At 34.4% G+C, this 22917-nt stretch overlaps 1 protein-coding gene across 2 annotated transcripts in view; it reads right to left on the bottom strand.

The window, feature by feature from the left end:
* The window catches only part of LOC141394564 (uncharacterized), a 523342-nt gene that overhangs the window by 282351 nt on the left and 218074 nt on the right, over positions 1 to 22917 (bottom strand). The gene's annotated exons all lie outside the window — the stretch shown is intronic.

Raw genomic sequence — 22917 nt, 5'->3', positions numbered from 1 at the left:
AAAATTTACGATGTGCAAGGTATGGACCAAATCGGTTATTCTCTTCCAGAGTTATCGTCCGCTCCAGACAGACAGACGGACGGACATGGCTAAATCGACTCCAAATTGTCTGAAGCGAATTTCGTCCAAACATACTTGGGGTCTAAAACCATTATTTGGATGAGCCACATTTTGCCCATATGAAAGTGTATATATCCTTGTTAGCATAAATGCTGAGGGTGTAACAATTTAGGTTAATCGCGGTTTAGATGAGTTCAGAAAATCCAAATTGTATCTTACAAAACAAAACGCCTAGGGTTTTGCACTGGAAGTTGTTTGCATTTTCAAAGCAATTTAATTCGATCACTATTGTTGAATAATTGATACGCAATACAAGTATGTACCCAAGAAAACAAATTGATCTCGTTGTGATAGATGGAAGACATTCCTCGATGTAGCAAATAAAGTCCGAACGGGCACAACACGAAAGTTTGATATCGAAAAGCTGCAATCACAGCAGATATTCATCCATATTCCATTGATTCCTATAAAAGTTTTACGCTTTCCATACAAACATCCCCAAAATCCATACTTGAATACCAGAGGCCTTCACCAAGAAATCCCAGATACTGAAGAGAAAACTGTGATATATAGGTCTACTCTGCAATCTGTAGCAATGCGTAGATCGCGAGAAAGGAGAAACGTCTTTTCTGTAGAAAAAGGGAGAAATAAAAAGCGGTAGCGGTGGCGGAGCCATAAAGTCCAAAAATTCTACCAAACAGCGAAACATCAAATTGATGGTTGCATGCACATTAGGGTGGCCAATTAAGGCAGTTTTGGCCTTGTAAAAGTGCAAACAGGATTCCAATCCTTTTGCGATGTACTAAAGAGTTCTTAACTATTGTCTTGGCTACAATTTTTGTCTGAGTTTTGGATCGAAAATCTCAACGGTGTGGCTGTTATAGGCCAAAATATAAAACGAGCGTGACAAACAATGGCACATTTTCTATATTTTTGACTATGAGAATGAAGTTTTTTCTAAGTAATAAGTTCATAGAAATTGAAGCCGGAAACAGTAGCTACGACTTTAGCATGGTGATATCCAATACAAGCGAAAAAGACGAAAATACCATAGATCCAATGACAGAATATGTTATTGAGATAATTCTGTCTGACCAGGATGAGGTAAAAGCAGTAATAAACCGGCTGAAAAATAATAAGGCCGCATAGGCCGATGGTGTCCACATATCTCAGACCTACTGTGGATGTTGGTATCTACAATTTTTAGGTAAGTACCTCGAAATCACCAGAAATACTACAAATACTATCAGTTGTGAATTAAGAAGAATAATTGTATTGACCAATAAATGTTTTAATCTGCTTTAGGAAAGGTAAACAGTTTAAAAACAAAGCCACATCTCGTCAAACAAAAATCACACTTTACGGAACACAGATACTGCCTGTTTTATTTTTCCTTGAATAAAGTTTACGTACCTTTCAACAGAAATTTACGTACCTTCTTATAGCCTCCACCATAATATAGAGGGTATAATTAAATTTGTCATTCCGTTTGTAAAACAACGAAATATTCATCGGGGACCCTATAAGTTATTTATATTCTTGATCCGGGTAAAATTTTAAGTCGATATAACCATGTCCGTCCGTCTGTTGAAATCAAGATACAACTGGCAAATTTTAAGATAGAGCTTTGTACTTTGGTATAGAAGATGCTATTACTCCTAGGATGTTTGGTATTGCAAATGGGCTGATATAGCCCCCATAGAACGGTACCACCCAATTTTCGGTATTTTGAAGGTTTTAGCGCCATTATAACACCAAAATGGTGTTTAGTACTTAGTCTTCGTTGGGGGTATAAAACTTTTCCCCCAGAAATTTTTCGCTGTAGGTCCACGCCTTCATATAGCCCCCATAGAACTGTGCCTCCCGATTTTCGGTATTTTGAAGGTTGTGGCCTCAATATTCCACCGAAATGGCTGAAATTTGGTAGTTGGTCTATATATGGGGTATTAAACGTTCCATATGAAATTTATCGGTATCGGTCCACGCCTTCATATAGCCCCTCATTATCACACCGAAATGGCTGAAATTTGGTACTTAGCTTTCGTTGGGGGTAAAACACTTTCCCCAAAAAATTGTATGTATAGGTCCATGCCTTCATATAGCCCTTATAGGGCGCACCTCCCGATATTCCGTGTTTTGTAGGTTGTGGCCTCAATATTCCTAAGAAATGGCTGACATTTTATATTAAGTCTTAGTTGAGGGTATTAAACTTTCCCCAAGAAACTTGTCGATACCTCGGTACCTCCCTATTTCCGGTATTTTGAAGGTTTTAGCCTTATTATCACACCAAAATGGCTGAAATTTGAAACTTAGTCTTCGTTGGGGGTATAAAACTTTCCCCCAGAAATTTGTTGGTATAGATCCACACCTTCATATAGTCCCCATAGAACTGTGCCCCCAATTTAAGTAATTCTGAAGGTTGTGACACCAATATCCCACCGAAGGACTGAAATTTGTTATTTAGGGGTTATAAAATATTCTAGAATAGAATTATCGGTATAGGTCCGCGGGTTCAAAAATATCGGAAATTTGGTATTTAGTCTTCTTTGAGTCTAAAAACTTTCCGCCAGAAATTGGTAGGTATGGATCGACGTTTCGGTGTTTTGAAGGTTAGCCACATTGTTTTACCGAACTTGCTGAAATTTGGTATTTAGTCTTCTTCATAAACGAAAGGAAACTAATTGTTCAGTTTTACTTCAGTACAACTCGATGTGGAGGGTATAACAAGTTCGGCCAGGCTGAACTTATCGCCATTCTTACTTGTTAAAATATTTTAAGTTGTTATTTTCTATTATGCTGGAAGTCGGCACCTTCGACAAAAGCTTTATCCAACTCGTAGGAATAATCATTTATTTGCTAATATTAAAATATAAAATCATTAAAAATATAATTAAAGCTATATATTAAATATATTATATTAAGGTATAGGAAACATAAATAATGATGGAAATAAATCACTTATGTTGTTTTGTCTTTTGTTATTTCGCAATAACAGAAAATCTCGCTAAAAACTGTAAATTTTTTTTTTTTTTAGTATTTCAAGAATGATATCTTTGATCTTAAAAGAAGGGTTTAGTGTTCACCTAATAATGAATTCCTTAAAGAAATGCTGATAGTTTTGTAAAAGTTATGATAACTGCTTAAGTAGCAATCAAATACTATATGAAATTTTTTTTTTTTTCCAAAAATAAATATAGTGTATGTAAGTATAATTATAGAATTAAGAAGGTGAACTTTTGACACACATATTGTGTGTCACAAGAAATATATTTGAGGCACTTTACTGCACCTACTGAGAGCTCCAAATCCAATAATAAATCAGATTTACATATTTTATTTGGGTCTGTCTAATCGCCCAAGGTTTTCTTGAGACACGGTCGATCCCTTGAGTCTTACTTCTACCTTATTTGAAAGCATTATTTAACTATTTAGTTTATGATATTTGATATTAGAACTCAAAAAGAGTGCTGTTCCTCAAAACCATAATGCGGCACCTCTTTACTCGCGAGCATGCAAAGAGAGCTTCTCTCTCCACCCACTAATTGAAAAACCATGCACTGACATCAGTGTTTGCTCAAATTGTTGTTGTTGTGTGCCGAATGCTGCTCAAAACTTACTCCGTTATTTAGTAAGTTAATTTGTGTGTGTGGGGAGAGAATAACGTTCACTGAAAGTAGGCGTGACAGTTTTAATGATTTACATTAAAATTACTCAGAAAAATTATGAAGATGGTGTCTTTTACTGTTCTTAAGATATACACATGAAAAGTATCCAATATTTTGGGAATTCTACATCATTTGAAAATTAATATTAATAATATACAATATGTGCAATTTGCAACAAGATCATTTTCGCAGTTTTTGAGACTAGATGTATTTATATACATTAAAATATTCATTCAGCAGTTAAATCATAACATGTTTTTTAGCAAAACAAGCTGCAGATAGAAAGAAACAAAAACAAATTCAGAAAACGTAAAAAATGGTTTCTAGTTTGGAGAGTGAGTGCCACTGATTCATTTCCATCAAACAAAATAAGTCATGAAAATTGAATTTTAAATTATACTTATTACTAAAAAAAATATACATAACAGTTTATATTAAATTTATGTTAAATTGTCTTTATAGTTTTTGATTAGCTTTTTATAATACAGAGATGTGTATTTCTAACTTGAAACATTTATTTGTGTTCTTTTCTGGTGTGCGTTTGTTAAGAAAGTATGGTCCTCTAGAAAAACAATATTTTGAAGAAAGTGATAATTTTGTGATTTCATAAGGTATTAAGACAGCGTGACGGATCGATATAAACGTGTAACAAAGATAGATAATGATCGGGACAATAAATTGTTACAGCAAAGCTTCCAACTCATTTGAACATAGTAAACAAAGAACGGTGCGCAATAGGTAGATACATATTACTAACTTTTAGATATTGTATGTGAAAAGAAAGAGGCATAGGTTTGACTGTGGGTTTGTGGAGGTACAAGTCAGTTCCTCGAATTCAAATCGGCAGATAAAGGTCAAGTGGCAATTCAGATAAAAACAAAAGTCGTTGTGATTAATTTTATCTGACACTATGCAAAGACAAGAACTATTAGATCGAAAATTGTTTTGGGACTTATGTCCCAATATGTTTTTGGGGCGTTTTAATATTTTTAATTAACTTAAACAAGGTTGTGCGGACATAACTCCCAAAAATACGCAAAACATTTCTACGACAAGTTTTTACACGTAGCGGGTTTATGTACCTATCCAAGGTTTAAAATCGCAAAGCCCGAGAGAAGGCTGTCCGTCAACAACATCTGCAAAAAATAAAAATGTGAACATGTTGACCTTTTTCCGTCAAATGGTTGGAGTCTAAAATCTCGGCAGTTTTCCAACTCTTTAACCCCCTGTTTATGTATGTCGACCGAAAGGTTTCTTGATTGATGATTTTCTTGATGATTTTCTCGAAGTGAAAAAAATCATTTTCTGTTCATGTAAACACCTTCGAAACGAAAATCTATGTGACCGACAAGCCATACGAAATAACACGTAAACGTACACTTTTCCATGTAAATTTGGGTTTATGCATTTCGAAAGGACTGTCTTTTATAGAAAGAGAATGTAAAAATCACTCACTTGCTTTGTATATGTCGAGTAGAATGTAAACTCGCGAATAACACCGAAAATCTTAAAACAAATTTATGCAACACATTCTTGAAACAAAATAAAATTGTTATAGACACGATTTAAGGTCGGTTTCATTCATTATTTTGAAGAAATTAATTGAAAAAAATAATTAAAAATACTGACACATTTTATTTTCTCAAACAAAACAAATCACACATACTCCAATGTTTGTATGTATAAGTGGATTTTGTTTTCAATTCTCATTTAGCTCTCATTTATGGAACATAGTTGTACAAATGTGCATTCAAATTAGTAGTATTTCGCATAGGATACGTAACGGCAGTCGCAAGATAGTTTGCGAAATACATGAACGCCTTTTTAGACGGAAGTGAGTGACTGCTCTCCTTTCGTACGTACATGAACAGGCGGTAAGAAAATGTAAATTTTTTGAAAACCAATAAGGAAAGGTTCAAAGTCTATGTGAATATGCAAAATATATATGGGAGACCAAATTCCGTCACATCTTCCAAAATTAATTAAAATTTGACAGAAATAGGGTGTTTGGTGCAGCAAATACGTGAAATCGGCCGAAAATATAAATGGGAGCTATATCCAAATTTGAACCGATTTTCACCAAAAGCAATAGCGTTCTTCCTATGGCTAAAAAACTGATATTCCCCAATTTTTAGCTGAATCGAACATTAAATGCGACCTGTACGTTGCGAACGGACGGACATGCCTAAATCGACTCAGAATGTTATATCCCCAAAAGGAACTATCTCGTTTCCTTTTGTATGTTACATACAAATGCACAAAGACATAATATCCCTTAACACAGTGTAGTGTAGTTTATAAATATGGATAAGCGAAGACACCTGGAATCTTATAAAAAAAGAAAAGAACAAAAAGCACGGGTGAACGAGGATAGTTCACAAAAACCTTAATACATTACGATTGCTAAAGCTGTCAAGCGATCGTGAAGGAAAGACAAGGGAAAGTACATGGAGAATGGAGGGAATATTTTGAAGGACTTACTAAAACTGGCGATGCTGTCGAACCCACTGCGTTTGATAATGTTGTTAACACAGAAGAAAACGAGAAAATCAATGCTGAAACCCCGACCAAAGAGGAAGTAATAATAGCTATTGCTACAAAAAAAAAAAAAGAAACAAAAACGCCCGGAGATGATAACATACCATGAACTACTTTTAGCGGACATTGAAGTAACCGCTAACATCATCCAGTTCTACACCTCAATATTTTGGAGCGAAGAACTTGTGGATGCTGCATGAACGAAATGAATAATTGTCAAAATCCCGAAAAAATACGGCTTTCGTACTTGCGAAAACTGGAGGGAATTACACTGCTAAACAACGTATTTAAAGTATTGCCAACAGTAATCCTGGCGAGACTAGCTAACATCGAAGACAAACTTAAGGTGAGAACACAATGGATTTTTGTTGCTTGCTATGCTTGCTTGGCGTGAAAGCGAGAAGCTAAATTGTATTGTTTTCAATAGAACAGCACACAATGAAGCAAAACTTTAAAGCGCCGAAGTACCCCATTCAAAACAAACGTTATCACCACTACTCTTTGCAATAGTTCTAGATAACATATTGTTAAAGGTGTGCCGGAAGAGGCGAGGTATAACATGGAGCCTAATAGGCAGCTCGAGGACCTAGCACATGCACACATTCTGTCGCACAAGGCCCGCAACATGCATGACAAAATAAATGAAATGAATAATCTTAGTGAAACAGGTCATAAAAAACATATACAATGCGACTTAACAACCGCTACGACGATGGAATCAAAATTGACAATCAACAGATTCCTTAGGTTAAATCATTCTACTATTTAGGAAGCATTGTGGCCATAGCTGGCGGTATCGATGAGGATGTCTCAAACAGACTTAATAGGGCAAGAAGTGCATTTGGACGGCTAAGAGAAACATGGAAAAACACACAGACAACAAGAGCTACGAAGTTGCAAATTTTCAATGATTGTGTAAAATCTGCATTCTTATATGGCATCGAAACAAAGACTTCAGACTTTTATCAACAAATGTCTCCGAATCATATGTTTAATACAGTGCCCGAAATAAAGATAGGTTCACATGCAAATTGTTAATTTTTTCAAAATTCAAATGACTTTTATTGGAATTTATAATTTTGTGTTATGGAGTTAAGCATTCCCCATAATCTCAATATATGAATTGTTTGGTTTTGCTACACAATAACAAAATAGTCAATTTTTTTAAATTTTTTTTTCTTATTATTGGTGCGAAATAATGATAGGATCAGGGCAATTTTTTGAGATTTACACTTATAAATTTGAGAAAAACATTTTACAAATCATTGTTTTTGGTAACGTGAATGTCCCACCAGAAATTTAGGTCAGTGTTTGTGGCGGATTTATTTTTAAACTGCAAAATTTTTAAACCTTTTTTATGAACCACATGTTTAGCTGGTTAGAGGAGGTAAACCTGTGATTGTGAGAGGCAAGAATCATTTTAAAAGGGTTAAAAGGAGTTGGCATTAAAAAAATAAAAGCAGTTTGTTAAAAAGTTCTATAATTTGGATGCATAATAAAGTGTCAAAAAAGCTTCAGAAGTTCTGCGACACAGTTTTGAATCGCTCATTATTCGCATTTAATAGCGTTAAACTCTTTTTGCATCTCAAAACAACATTCATCGTACCGAAAATGTGATGCAAACAAACGGTAGTAAGCTTGAATCGATCTAGGAAGAATAAAAAATTGTCAAGTAAAGCAGCAACCGAGCCCCAGAACGAAAACCCCCAGATTTCGAACAAAAATTGTGTGAATTTTTAGGATCAAAAATTTTCTATTACAAAAAACCAATTTCCCAGCCATATTTCATAAAAATTTTGGCCTAAACCTACGTCGCACAGTGGTTCAGAATCGTTTTTTCCTGGTCAAAATTCTGTAACTTTTGAACGGATAGAGATATATTCATAATTCTTTTTTTGTTAGACAGATAACACAATCAGCTTTCAGACGAATTATAAGCGGTCAAGTTCGGTCTGGTAGTTGCCGAGAAATTCAAGGTCAAAGTTAAACTTTTAAGTTTTTTAACTATTTTTCATCAAAATATGAGTGTTTTTGTGGTTTTTATATCTTCCTATGTATTAAACAAACAAATACCAGCAAATAACAAAAAAATAGCAAAAAAAAACTAAAAAAAAATCGAAAAAATGTCGAAAAAAATTTTTTTCAAAAATTTGTTAAAAAAATTTTTACAAAAAAAATTAAAATTTTTTCAAAAATTAAAAAAATTATCCTTGGGTTTTAATAAAACTTAACTCGTATAAAAACTCATTTACTCAAAAAAGTTGTAGTTTGTGTCAAAAAAACTGTAATTAATATGGAAACAGTATAGAAAAAACACATATTTTACACATGTAATTTTAATAAATTAAAAAAAGTGTTAAACGGACGGAACGGGACGGGTACAAAAGTATATATGGGCTGGAAGAGGAGACTTTCGGGCATCTTTCCGTGAAAACAGAACTTTGTTCCAGGTTGTTCCACAAAAGTTCTTGTCCACTAAATTTGGAATTTCATAAAATTTAGTATCCGAGGAAAAATAAAATAGATCATGTTGTGTAAACGCTACGGTAATTTACTAAAACGATTTTTAAAGGCCACAATCCTGCCTACCTTACAAAAAAACAATGAACATAATAACTGTTATAGTTTCAGAGAAATAGCTTCGTCTTTCTCCAGAAATTTGCAAAAATGACGTATTTCCCAAAAATGGGGAAAATGCTCGTCTTTAGGGGCACGCCACGCCCACTCCTTCCAATATTTGGGCCTAATTTTTTGGTTTCCTTAGTTTCAATATGTTTACTATCGAATCCGATATAGAAATTAAATATCTTTGACAAAACAACATTTTGATTTTTGGCCAGGAAAATCGATTCCTGAACCATTGTGCGTCGGTTCTTCTTCAGGTTCGATTGCTGTTTTACTTGACAATTTTATTCTTCCTAGATCGATTCGAGCTTACAAACGTTTGTTTGCATCACATTTTTGATACGAGAAGATTACGATGAATGTTGTTTTAAGATGCAAAAATAGTTTAACGTGATTTAATGCGAATAATGAGCGATTTATGCCGACAAAGCTGTGTCGGAGAACTTATGAGGCTTTTTTGACGCTTTATTATTCACCCAAATTATGGAACTTTTTAACAAACTATATTTATTTTTTAATTCCAACTCCTTTTATGCCACTTAAAATTATCCTCGCCTCTAACAACCACAGGTTTACCTCCACGTCCCCGCTTAAAATCTGGTTCTTGAAAAAGGTTTAAAAATTTTGAAATAATCTGCAGTTTAAAAATAAATCGGCCACAAACACGGACCTAATACATTGACGATACAAAAAACAACGATTTGTAAAATGTTTTTTCTCAAATTTATAAGTGTAAATCTCTAAAAATTGCCCTGAACCTATCATTATTTCGCACCAAAAATAAAAAAAAATTACTGTTTTTTATTGTGTAGCAAAACCAATTGAGATTATGGGGAATGCCCAACTCCATAACACAAAATTATAAATTCCAATAAAAGTCATTTGAATTATGAAAAAAATTAAAAATTTGCATGTGAACCTATCTTTATGTCGGGCACTGTATTCTGGCCAAATACTATCTCTGGTGAATGCTTATGGAGATTAGCCGAACCAACACCTATTGCAACGCAGATAAAGAAATAGAAATGGAACTGGATTGGTCACAACTTGCGCAAGCCATAAAATACAATCACGTGAATGGCCCTAGATTGGAACCCGCAGGACAGTAAAAAGCCGGGTCGCCCAAAAATGTCCTGGAGAAGAAGAGTACTCAAGGGATTGGCAAATATAAATAAATCATGTGATTATAGAAAAACAATTATGCATAATAGATCATTGTATAAATGTATTGTTGATGTCCTATGTTTTCCAAGGAATAAATAAAAAAAACTATCGAATCCCATATCGTAATTAACAGTCGGTGACTACAAACAATTGGGGGTTTGACCGGGAAATCGATTTCTGGACCATTGTGGCATGGGTTAACATTAATCGATCGCCATAAAATATCATATATAAGTTATTTGGATCAAATGGAAAAAATTTAGGTGGCTTGAGTGCCAAAAACTATTTTTTGGGTCGCCCTAATGTGCACGATATGTGGTTTCAACAGGGCGAATCATATGAATGCAAATAACAATAATTTCCTAAATAATTTGTGTTTTATTAAAATTCAGCATCAACTTTGTCGAATGTAGTTTTGTTGACCTTTGGACTGTCTATTTTTGTTGGTTTAGTTTGGCTTTTAGGTCAGGAATAAAAACAAGTGTTTTTGTTTTTATTTTGTTTGCTTTATTATCCAATATTTCGAACGTCCTCGACGTTCATCATGTATAGTTAAAAAAGACCAAATTGACCAAACTCTTGCAACTCTGAATGCGTTCCACAAACAAATACGGTTCACAATGGAGTGTGAAACCAACAGTCAACTACCATACTTATACTCAATAATTCATAGAAAAGGCAACAAGCTGCTACTGGATTGGTATCAAAAGCCAACATCTTCTGGTAGGCTTATTAATTACCATTCAAAACACCCCAGAAGAATAAAAATAAACACGGCAATGAATTTTATAAGAAGAGTCCTAAACATCAGCGACCGAGTTATCTTAAATATGAACGATTTTCCATACAAAACGATCAATGAATTGATCAGACAGGCAACATTAAAACCCCTGAACAACAATGAACACAAAGAAGAGAAGATGTTTAAAAGGTTCACATATATACCAGGCTTTTCTGAAAGATTCTCAGGTTCAAATTTATACGACAAAGAACGCTACCAATTAGCAATGAAGAACAACAATACCAATAACAGCTTCTTCAGCCGGACAAAATCTAAAACACACAACGAAGACAAATCGAATGTTATCTACAAAATAAAATGTAATGGTGACTCGTCAAACTCATGCCAACAAGTATATGTGGGCACGACAAAAAATAAGTTAAAGACAAGATTGAGTGGTCACAAATCGGACCAAAAAGTGAAAAACAAACCACTAGAACAAAAAACAGCTCTTGCGGCACTCTGTGCCCAAACTGGACACACTCCAAACTTCAAGGATGTGGATGTTTTAGCACAAGAAAGCAACAGTAGACGTAGGTACATATTAGAAATGTTGCACATAATTAATGTACCAATGGAACAACGTATGAATTTTAAGATGGACACAGAACACTGTGCCCAAATATACAGAAACATTATTGGAAAACACAAAAATTTCAGTTCAGTTGGACATTAGTTGTGAAGTGCAGATGTTGTAACCGATAGCTAATTAAGTGAAATTGTAATAAATAATCATTCTTTGCTTATATATTGTTATAACATATATTATTTGTTTATTCTTTAAAAGAAAATTCCCTGATGATGAACGTCGAGGACGTTCGAAATATTGGATAATAAAGCAAACAAAATAAAAACAAAAACACTTGTTTTTATTCCTGACCTAAAAGCCAAACTAAACCAACAAAAATATTCAGCATCAACCCTTAAATTTTTACAACCCATTAATTGAGATATTAATCGATCAGTGCCAATAAATTATAAAATATATTTTTTTATAACCTCCACCATAGTATGGAGGGTATATTAAGTTTGTCATTCTGTTTGTAACACATCGAACTAATCATTTGCGACCCTATAAAGTATATATATTCTTGATCAGGATAAACTTCTAAGACGATCTAGCCATGTCCGTCTGTTGTAATCACTCTAGCGTCCGCAATAATTGAGATAGAGTGCTGAAATTTTGCATCCGAGGGTCTATTTTTCCATAGGCAGGTCAAGTTCGAAGATGGGCTATATCGGTCCACTCTTTGGTATAGCCCCCATATAACGGTACCTCCGGATTTGAGGTATTTTGACGTTCTTCCCCACATTTGCAGACCGAATTAGCTATAATTTGGCACTTAGGGTTCCTAGTGATCAACAAACTTATATCCCAAAGGATATGGGCATAGGTCCATGTTTTGGTATAGTCTCCATATAACGGTACCTCCCGATTTTCGGTATTTTGAGAATTTTAGCCACAATTTTTAACCGAACTACCTGCAATTTGACATTTGAGGTTCTCAGTGGTCATGAAACATCTCCACCAAACATCGTCAACATAGGTCCATGTTGTGGTACAGCCTCCATATATCGATACCTCCCGATTTTCGGTATTTTGAGAATTTTAGCTAAAATTTTTAAGCGAACTAGCTGTAATTTGCCATTTGAGGTTCTCAGTGGTCATGAAATATCACCACGAAACGTCGTCAACATAGGTCCATGTTTTGGTATATCCCCCATATATCGGTACCTCCCGATTTTCGGTATTTTGAGAATTTTAGCCACAATTTGTAACCGAACTATCTGCAATTTGACATTTGAGGTTCTTAGTGGTCATGAAACATCACCACGAAACATCGTCAACATAGGTCCATGTTTTGGTATAGCCCCCATATAACGGTACCTCCCGATTTTTGGTATTTTGAGAATTTTAGCTACAGTTTTTAACCGAAATAGCTGTAATTTGACATTTGAAGTTCTCAGTAGTCATAAAACATCTCCAACGAAACATCGTCAACATAGGTCCATGTTTTGGTATAGCCCCCATATAACGGTATCTCCCGATTTTCGGTATTTTGAGAAATTTAGCTGAAATTTTTAACCGAAATAGCTGTAATGATCGGTATTTTGAGAATTTTAGCTACAATTTTGTCTATTTAAAAATAATCGTCAATATAGGTCCATGTTTTGGTATATCCCCCCCATATAACTTTACCTCCCGATTTTCGGGAATTTTCAGTGGTCACGAAATTTCTTCACTAAAGTTCGTCAACATGGGCCCATTTTTGAGGGTCTACATTGTTTTGATGAAACTAGCCTCAATTTGACTCTTGAAGTTTCCTGCAGCAATAAAACTTTTCCGCAAAAAAAAATTAAAGATAGGTTGACTCTTTGATATAGCCCCGTAGGTGGTACCTTTCACCTAGCTGAACACATTTTTTAAATTAGATTAGATAACACTGTGCAACAAAATGGAGGTGAAAGTCTGGGGCACGGAAAATTCCTCTTGTGGAAGAAAGGTCTTGGTGAGTATATTATGAACCCCGAAGGACAGATCCACCGTGAGTCGAACTTCCGCGTTATGGCGTGATGAAATTTTTGTTAGAGACCCTGTTGGCCATCAGGAATTAGCGTTATATCTTTGTTCACTGTTGCTTAAGTGCTCTACAAAAACAACAAACAAAGGTATAATGCTAATTCATGATGGCTTACAGGGTCTCTTGCAAAAACTTCATCACGGCATAACGCGGAAGTTCGACTCACGGCGCATCTGTCCTTCGGGGTTTTTAATATACTCACCATTGTCGAAAAGTTGTTACACCTTAAATTGTAAAAGGACCCTAATAATTCCATTTTAATTAAGACTTTTTTATGGTGGAGGGTATAAAAAGTTCGGCCCGGCCGAACTTAACGACTTTTTACTTGTTATATATAGTATGGAAGGAAAAGAAATCTACTTGAAATAAATTTAAATAATGTTTAAATATTTTTATCGTTTTATAGGATTTGTAAAGCATTGATTTTTATATGATGTAATCTCAACTAAAAGAAATTGTCTCAATCTCAACTAAATTGTTAAGAATTTTGACAGACTATGCCTGTTGTCCGAAACTAAATGTATATTAGGGTATTGGTGCAGCTATGTGAGAGTTTGTTATTTCTTTAGTTCTACCAGAAACAAAATTGAAGGATTTTTTATTGCAAAAAAGGGTGAGAACAGGCTTTTTATTTTCATTTTACAGTTCTATGTAGATTCCACAGGTAATACAAGCCACAGTATCCATTTGTGTTCCTCATATTGAGTTCTTCTTGCAATTCCAGTATAACTTTGATGTAGTTTTAGACTGTTTTATATATGAGTTCCACTATATGAGTTCTTTAATTGTTTCATCGAATTTTTTCTTAGGAAATTTCTTTAGAATGTGCTCAACTTTATTTTATTATTGTCCATGTCCGCAATATACCTTTTCTGTCTCAGTGGTTCTCACCTGGTGAATCACAGTTTATTTTACTGCTTATAATCCTTATTAATCTTCTGTTCGCAATCAGTGAGTGGTATGGTCAGTGGTTTCAGCTGCATGATTCCATTGTACTGAAGTTGTCTGTCTTACATTAGCGTTTTAAAATTGATACCTTATATTGATCCAGGTGTGCGGCCGTACAAATGCAGTATTAATTACAATTCCTTCTATGATTTCCATTCAATGAGTCTTCATTTTTGTGTGCTCGAATTGGTACAGAGTATGAATGATTTCACGTATCTTAGAATATGACGTCAGTTCTCCACATGCCAGGGACAAATGATTATGTCTCGTGCCAGGTCGTGTTTTAAGCAGGATAAACCACTTAAAAGTGTCATTATATAGGAGAGGACTTGAAAGATATTAGCTAAAGAAATCAATTGCCAGGAAGTAATAATGGATCCAAAGATATTAATGAAAGGTAAGAAAAAGAGGGTAATGTATGAAAATGTTATATGTATTTATTTAAATGTTTCATCAATTCAACTACATAAATGTAAATTCTAGCTAAATACGCTAAAAAATTGTTTATGAAATAACTTAACAGGGTTTTGTTACGATTTCCAAATCTCAAAATTATCTAGGATTTCTTCTGTATAAACCCGTCTACAAAAATGATTTTTAACAATAATAAAAACTTATATTTAATTTAAAATCTAGAAAAAAATAATTAACAATTCAAAAAAAATATATTATTTAAAAATATTTCCTTATAAAATAACATCATTCACATACATACATATAAAACATTTAAAATCGTTATAATTTTTTCTTTTTATATAAATATTTTTTTTGTAAATTTAAGTAAATATATTTTTTGTTTTTGACATAAATATTGTTGGTAGGTTTCAAAAACACATTCCAAGGCATTTTGTTGCTGTGTGTGTGGGTTTTTTTTTTTAATTTTTGTATGGTTCTTCATCACATTAATAACATTATGTTAACAATAAATATTTATATAAATATACTAAAATAAATTGTCTATATTTTTTTCTTGGCATATAATATATGGCTTTACATTTTGTAAGTTGTGGTTTTGAAATCTTCTTGGAAGTAGGCATGTTTATGTGATTTTTTTTTACTTTTTGTATATATATTTACTCCAAAAATAATTTATATAAAATTGCTAATAATTATTTTAGTTTGCAAAAACTTGAAACCCTTGGTTGTTTTTTTTTGCAAACTCAAACAAAAAACGTTTGAAATACAGCAAATATTTTTCTTAGTGGTTTTTTGTTTTAACTGATTGGCAAGCAGGCGGAGGGGTGTGCAATTGTTATTGTTTCAGATTATACCCGTATTTTTGGATGTTATAGCGTTTAATCTGAATCAATTATTGAGTTAAATGATAAGCTGATATCCGAAAAGGGGTATTAGAGGATTTCAAGTAGACAATTAAAAAAATGACGATTCGTAAAGCGAGAGTATTTGAATGAATCTACAAGGCGTTGTGGATGTGCCTTTTTGGTTGTATTTTGTCTTTGGTACGTTAAGGCTAAGAAACATGGACATTTCTTAACTAGACTTCAAATTCATCTTCTAGAAATATATATTTTTTTTTAATTTTTGTAAAAGGAGCCACAAGTACAGATGTACTGCGAATAATAGGCAGATTTGGCCAATTTTCTTTCCCTGAGAATTTAATTCATCTAAAAGTGGTCATTATTTTTTTTAAAGATGATATATTTTGTGATTTTATTTCTCGTTTCGTATGACGTTTTCATTTTTTTTTCAGCGGTGAAGCCATTTTATTAATTCATGAAATAAAAGTTGCCAAGATTTTGCCTTTCCTTCAAAGTCCCAGCCAACACCAGAGTGACTTCATTGAAAAAATTTCACAAAGATGTAAATACATTAATATTGGAAAACTCATTCGTTAACATTTGTCAATAGATGGAGTTAGGATATGTTGTTACGATTTCATTACAACATTCTGTAAAAATAACGATTTCAGGCGTTTTTAACCGCCAATTTCATATTCAATGAACTGGAAACTGCTCTGGAATACAATGCTGAGTCCAACTTTTTGCTTGAATTTCATGAAATTAGGCGTTCTTAGAACGAGTTCCCCACTAAAGAAATTTCGTAAAATTATGTCATGAAATAAATGTTTTCAAGATTTTGCCTTTCCCTCAAAGTCCCTGCATACACTAGAGTGACTTCATTGAAAAAATTTCATGAAATTAGGCGTTCTTACATCGAGTTCCCCACTAAAGCAATTTCGTAAAGTTATGTCATGAAATAAAAGTTTCCAAGATTTTGCCTTTCCTTCAAAATCCCGGCCCACTGACCGACTTCATTGAAAAAATTTCATGAAATTAGGCGCTCTTAGAACGAGTTCCCCACTAAAGCAATTTCGTAAAATTATGTCATGAAATAAAAGTTTTCAAGATTTTGCCTTTCCCTCAAAGTCCCTGCATACACTAGAGTGACTTCATTGAAAAAATTTCATGAAATTAGGCGTTCTTAGAACGAGTTCCCAACTAAAGCAATTTCATAAACTTATTTTAGTATGCAACTCGATCTAGGGACGCGCAATTTGATGAAAATTTTTCAATGAAATCACTCTAGACAAACCGATAGTCTGGTCCATAGTAATAACTTTAATTTTGTATTTCTAAATTGGCGCCCTAAAGTATGCTAATCCTATTAACATTCATAAACAGGGTGTCATCGTAACACAGCAATCACGGATAATCTTTGGATTTTTTTTGCACGGACAACTATATCTTATGAAAAAATTACGTTAAAACGTGGCAACCTGATATATGAACATATGTCGCTCTGAAATTTTATACTTGGTTGTCTGTATCCACATTTTTCTCTAATATATTAAAAAGAAAGCCAATGCAATAATTAATATGTAAGCCGAATTAATATAATCCATGTTTCTTAGACTTAATGATTATAAATTAAAATAAATATTTACACCAAGACATTAAAGGCTTTTTGGCACAGTGCAACATTTGCGATTTTTGGAACTTCAAAAATTTAACTTTGTTATGTATACACAAATTATATTAAAAAATTATATTTAAATTATAGCCAATTTTTTTCCAAAATTTGTTCCATTCCATTAAATCATGATCTTCATATTTCGTTGTTGCACAGTGCTGTTGACAGCTGGCAAGCATTTTTTTATTATACACAGAAGTCGCTTAGGCTTGTTCTATAACTTGATCTAAAAACATTTATTATTAGTTTTTCAGCACTATCGAAATTATTTATTTTTGTTGTTTTTGCTATTGTTGTTGTTTTAGCTTGAAAGCATTACTAAGCTGTCCATTAAGTGTACGTCCAATAAATAAACGAAAATAATTGTTTTTGTTGTATATTACAGTGTAGATTATTTCTGATAACCACAAACTAATAGTTAATTAAAGATAATTTGTCCTGCGAAATAATTTAAATAAAATTCAAACTGACAACTGACAATTGCAATCTGTATAATTTATAAAATCTTCCCTAAAATCTTTCTAAATAATTATGTTTTTTTTTTTGCTTTTGCTAACACAGTATTTCAGAATCTGTATAAGATATTTTGCACCCAGAAACTCGACCCTGAAAAGGACTCTATAAAATGTATCAAAACGAAGTTTCAAATTTTAAGCTATGTAAATGAGAAATTGATGTCCTTAGGATGTCCTTTGCCAAAAAGAAACATTTGGTGATTACATTTAAGGATTGTAATACACCAAATAAATACATACATTCAAACATCATTACTATTAAAGCGCCACTTTACTGCAATATCATTTCAGCCCAATATCACAGTACACAGTACATGGGTCAGCATATGCGTAACTAAAACAGTAATATCTATGAGGTACGGATCCATTAACTGAATGTTATAATCTGGTAAAAGAATTGAATACTGGAGACAGTACAATGTTGTAAAGATAAAATCTACTATAGAGAACATAAAATCTACCATGGGTGCCAACGTGGTGCAATAGTATGCACACTAGGGTTATTACGTTTTTACAACTTTGTATCCCTGTATCATATTTTGACGAGTGTTAACCTAAGGTTAAATAAAATCTTAATTATAAGGCGATTCATTAAAAAAGCTTACGCCCAAAGACACTTTAAACATTTTCTATATGAGCTTTTTTACAAACTTTTGAAGTCACTATTACCCTAGACAGTCGGCAGCGTTAATTTGCATTAAGAACTGCATTTAGTTTTACCGTGACAGACGACAGTTTCTGCATTACGAAACAGCTGATTGCTGGTAAACAACTGTTTTGTTGTTGTTTTCTATGTAAATTTTGTCTCAGAGCATGAACATGCTCTCTCCCTTACATGAATATGGGCTCTCTTTTACAGTATTGCCATATTGAAATACCTAATTTCTGTTTAAATTCACTTTTTACTTAAATAGAATAAACGTTATTTTAGCAAATAATAGGCAAAAGTTAATTAATTGCCGCAACAGGAAATCATTTTTGAGAAAAAAGGTCAAAAAGTCATAACCCTAATGCCTACTGAAGGTGGTAGGTGCGATTCCCCGGCCTGGCAACATCAAATTTTCAAGGGTGGAAAAGTATTCTTAAGTAATGTAGGCAACTTTTCCTGGGTATTTCAGCCATGTAAAACTTCTCTACAAGTGATGTATTAAGACACACCGTTCCGGCGATAAACGGTAGGTCCCATATCATTGTGCTAATATAAATCGGGCTGCACTCATTGATATGAGAGAAGACGCCCTTGTCCCGTCTGGGATGTTTGTGGAACAATTATTATAGAGGACAAAATTGGGCTATATCACTGTCGCTTTAAAACTAACAAATCTCCATGAAATTAGATATTCACCGTGAGCAAAATACTATAACACATCGAGAAAAATAAAAAAACGTATCCCCGAATATCTCTGTAAGAAAAGGGGCAGACTTCTATCACACCAAATTGAGCAACCCGATTATAGATTTAAGTCCTAGGGGCAAGAACTGAAGAACATTGACACTGCCTACACTACGCTTATGGGTTTTTGACTCCATTGAAAATTTTTGATGTTTTCCAGCCTGGAAGTCGGACCCAGACACACAGCATACAAGAGGGGGTTTGAGTTTGAAAATTAAATTTAAAATGCCACAAATTTGTCGACAAAAATATATTTGACGGTCCCAAAATGTTCTGGTCCACCTGTCCTGCACTTTGGCTTCCAAACCGGACAGAGGCAATATTCTGTGAGTCCCGGGCTCCTTGAGTCCAACTGGTAGTAGTCTTTGGTTACGAATTCGTGTTACCAATTATTTGGAGTTCAACTGGTAGTAGTTTTTATACTACAACAGCTGAGCAAAGAATATATTCTAGTGTCAGGAGCCCACTAGATTTCGAAGATCTAGCTTAAGAGTGTGGGACATGTCCCTATTGGGAGCCACCGCAGTGGTTGTGGTTCATTCCCAAATCGTGGGTAGAGTTTTGCCTCTTATGTTGAGTTTCATTATCAACCGGGAGCTTTATCCATAGAAAGGAAGGAGTTTTAAGTCGTGGAAAGGAATCGATACTTCTTGTTGGGGCTTTGATGGACGCATTTGCTCCGTTGGCATACTTTTGTTAATGGTTGTAAGAGTGTGAACAGTCAAAACTTTCTACCACATTAAAATTGTGCAAAGAGTAAAGAAACGAACGGTAGAAATGTTAAAATAACTGGAAGAAATGTCAAAATCAGCGTAACAGCCAATCAGAAACTAGCAAACATGTTACACATTTTTGCTCGCCCAAATTCGTGGCGCTTTCCGGTGCAACTTTTGTTTAAAGAACTTTCTGGGAAAGATGTGTAAAAGTGGCAAAAATTATAGAAACTTTTTAGTTTTGAAACTCAGCAATTGTATCCGATTCGGTGTTGAGAGCACCATGGGGTACGAAAAAACTGGTGTTCGCGTTAATCGCAGCAGTTGTTACAAGTGAAATCTGAGTTCGGTTTTCTCATATCATTTATAATAACCAATACAGATGTTATTTTGTATTTGTGAGTCTCTACAACAAGTAAAAAAGTATCAGTCGGCCAAATCGAAAGGGGCAACACAATCAAGATCCTCTTACTTAAAAATTATGTATTTGGAGGGTTTTCTGAATGTTGCGGCCTTGTTTGACATATGAACTTCAGGAGTTACTAGTTTGGAAGTGGATCTTATATCTGGAAGTCATTTCTGTTCGAAAGACATCGCGTCCTCCAGTCATTTCAGTTGATCATCGTATACCTTAGAGCTTTTGGAAAACTGCGTCAGGATGTGTGCACTTGCGCACAAAAAAAAAAACATAATATCGCTGTAAAGTTGCTTCGGTATAAATTTCCAACGGATGTTCCAACAGATCCTCAACTGCTTTAAACATAATGTTGAACGTTGTGGAGGAGTTACCCTAAGGAGAATACAGATATGGACCATTTTCGAACTTAAACTAAATTTGGACTAAATATTACGAAGCCTAAATTTTCCACCGAATCGGCTGATCCGTTCGAAATTTATGATGCACCCCAGCCACTATACATGGTGCCATAGTGGTATTTACAGCTTTTGGGCCATTTTCTCAGGAAGTATGGAATTGCCCCTGAAAAAACTTGTACCGTGAATATAAATTGTGACAACAAAAATGAAACGGATTCGAGAGGAGGTTGTAATTTTTACTTTTCCGATATTTTGTGTGGGAGGTACGCGAAGCAGTGGACCTATATAGATGATATTCGAACTGGATCTATGTTTCGTAGAGATATTGCGATGTGCAAAGTATGGACCAACTTCAAGAGTTATCGTGCGCCCCACCATACCTGAAGGAGTGGACTGATATGCCTAATATTTGAACTTAAGATAGGTTTAAGATATTACGAAGAACCGAATCGGCTGATCCGTTCGATAGTTTTCGTACTCCCCAGCCACTACACATGGTGCCATAGGGCCTCTTTACAGCTTTCGGGCCATTTACTCAGAAAGTATGGTCATAATGAGGCAGCGAATACAAATTGTTGCAGCAAAAATCAAAGAGGTTTGAGAGGAGGTCTTTAACTGCACTTTTCCGAAATTTTGTGTGGCACTTACCCGAAGGAGTGAACCTATATAGATTATTCGAACCTCATCTATGTATCGTAGAGATATTATAATGTGCAAAGTATGGACCAACTCGTTTACTGCCTTCGAATTTTATCGTGCGCCCCATTTTTCCAAACATTTTCGAACTTTTGTGGGGGATGTACCTTAAGGAGTGGACCGATATAGCTCATCTTCGAACATAAACAAAGTTTTCGAGAATTATCGTCCGCTCCAGCCACCACACAGGGGGTTTTTGCAGCTTCCAGACCATTTTCTTAGGGAGTATGGACTTACCCCTAAAAAAACTTCTACGGTCGTAATGGGGGCAGCGAGTACAAATTGTTACAGCAAAATTTAAAGAGATTCGAGAGGAGGTTTTAAACTGCACTTTTCCGAAATTTTGTGTAGGTGGTACCCGAAGGAGTGGAATGATAGATTCCATATCGAAACCTCATCTATGTCTGGTAGAAATTTTAAGATGTGCAAAGTTTGGACCAAATCGATTGCTCCCTTCGAGAGTTATCGTTCACACCATTTTACAGAAAAAATTTGTACTTTTGTGGAGCAGGTACCCAAAGGCGCATCTTCGAACTTGAACTAAGTTGGGGTATAATATTACGAAGTGCAAAATTTGGTTCGAATCGGTTCCGTTCGAGGGTTATCGTGCGCACCAGCCAGTCAGACAGACGGACGGACATAGCTAAATCGCCGCCAAGTTGTCTGAAACAAATTTCATCCAATCATACATAGGGTCAAAAACAAAACATTATGTCGATTAGGCACATTTTTGGTTGTATCAAAGTGTATATACCCTTTTTAGCCTAAAGGTGGAGGGTATAAGAAGTGTAAATATAGGTCCACGATTTGGTAAAGCCCCTATAAGAGGTAACACTTTAAATTTAAACAGAATCAGTTCTTGTTTAGTACCTTGGGTTTTCAGTAGTCAGTACCCTTCTAAAAATTGTCAAAAAAGTTCAGAAGGCCGAATTTAACAACTTTTTACTTGTTTTCAAGGCTATTGAACCTGCTGTATTGCTTGTTGAACACAGTGCAACATTACTTATGAAAAACCCAATATACATAAGGTAATTTGGGTGTTACGAACAAATGCAGTGTTTATGATTGGCAAAATTTCGAAATTATCTTGACATAACATAACACTGGTCAACAAAATTAAAAAGTTTGTATATTCACGATGAATACAGCAAAACTCTTTGGATTGAACTCACGGCATCTTCTTACCAAATTCAAGTTTAAAAAATACGCAAAAATATTTTTGCGGCCAAGGATAACGAAAATCGGGGTAAAATCGTAAAATAAGGCCCTGAGCTATTGAGTACAAAACGAAAGTCGTGTTGATCAGTGTAATTTAACAGAGATAGCGTTACGGCCTCATAAATTAAAAATAAATCTTGAGAACAAAGGCTAAGAACTATCTAAAATGATGAGGATATCACGAATTGAACTATTCACTGGAAGTACAGACGGAACTAGGTCTGAATGAATACACTATGGGAATTAACGTAATAATTTCATACGATAACAAA

This window comes from Musca autumnalis, unplaced genomic scaffold (genome assembly GCF_047663935.1).
Source record: "Musca autumnalis isolate F117 unplaced genomic scaffold, ASM4766393v1 scaffold_2, whole genome shotgun sequence".
In the NCBI taxonomy this organism is placed as follows: Eukaryota; Metazoa; Arthropoda; class Insecta; order Diptera; family Muscidae; genus Musca; species Musca autumnalis.
The sequence above is the reverse complement of the archived record's forward strand: the minus strand, read 5'-3'. Positions and strand labels throughout refer to the sequence as shown.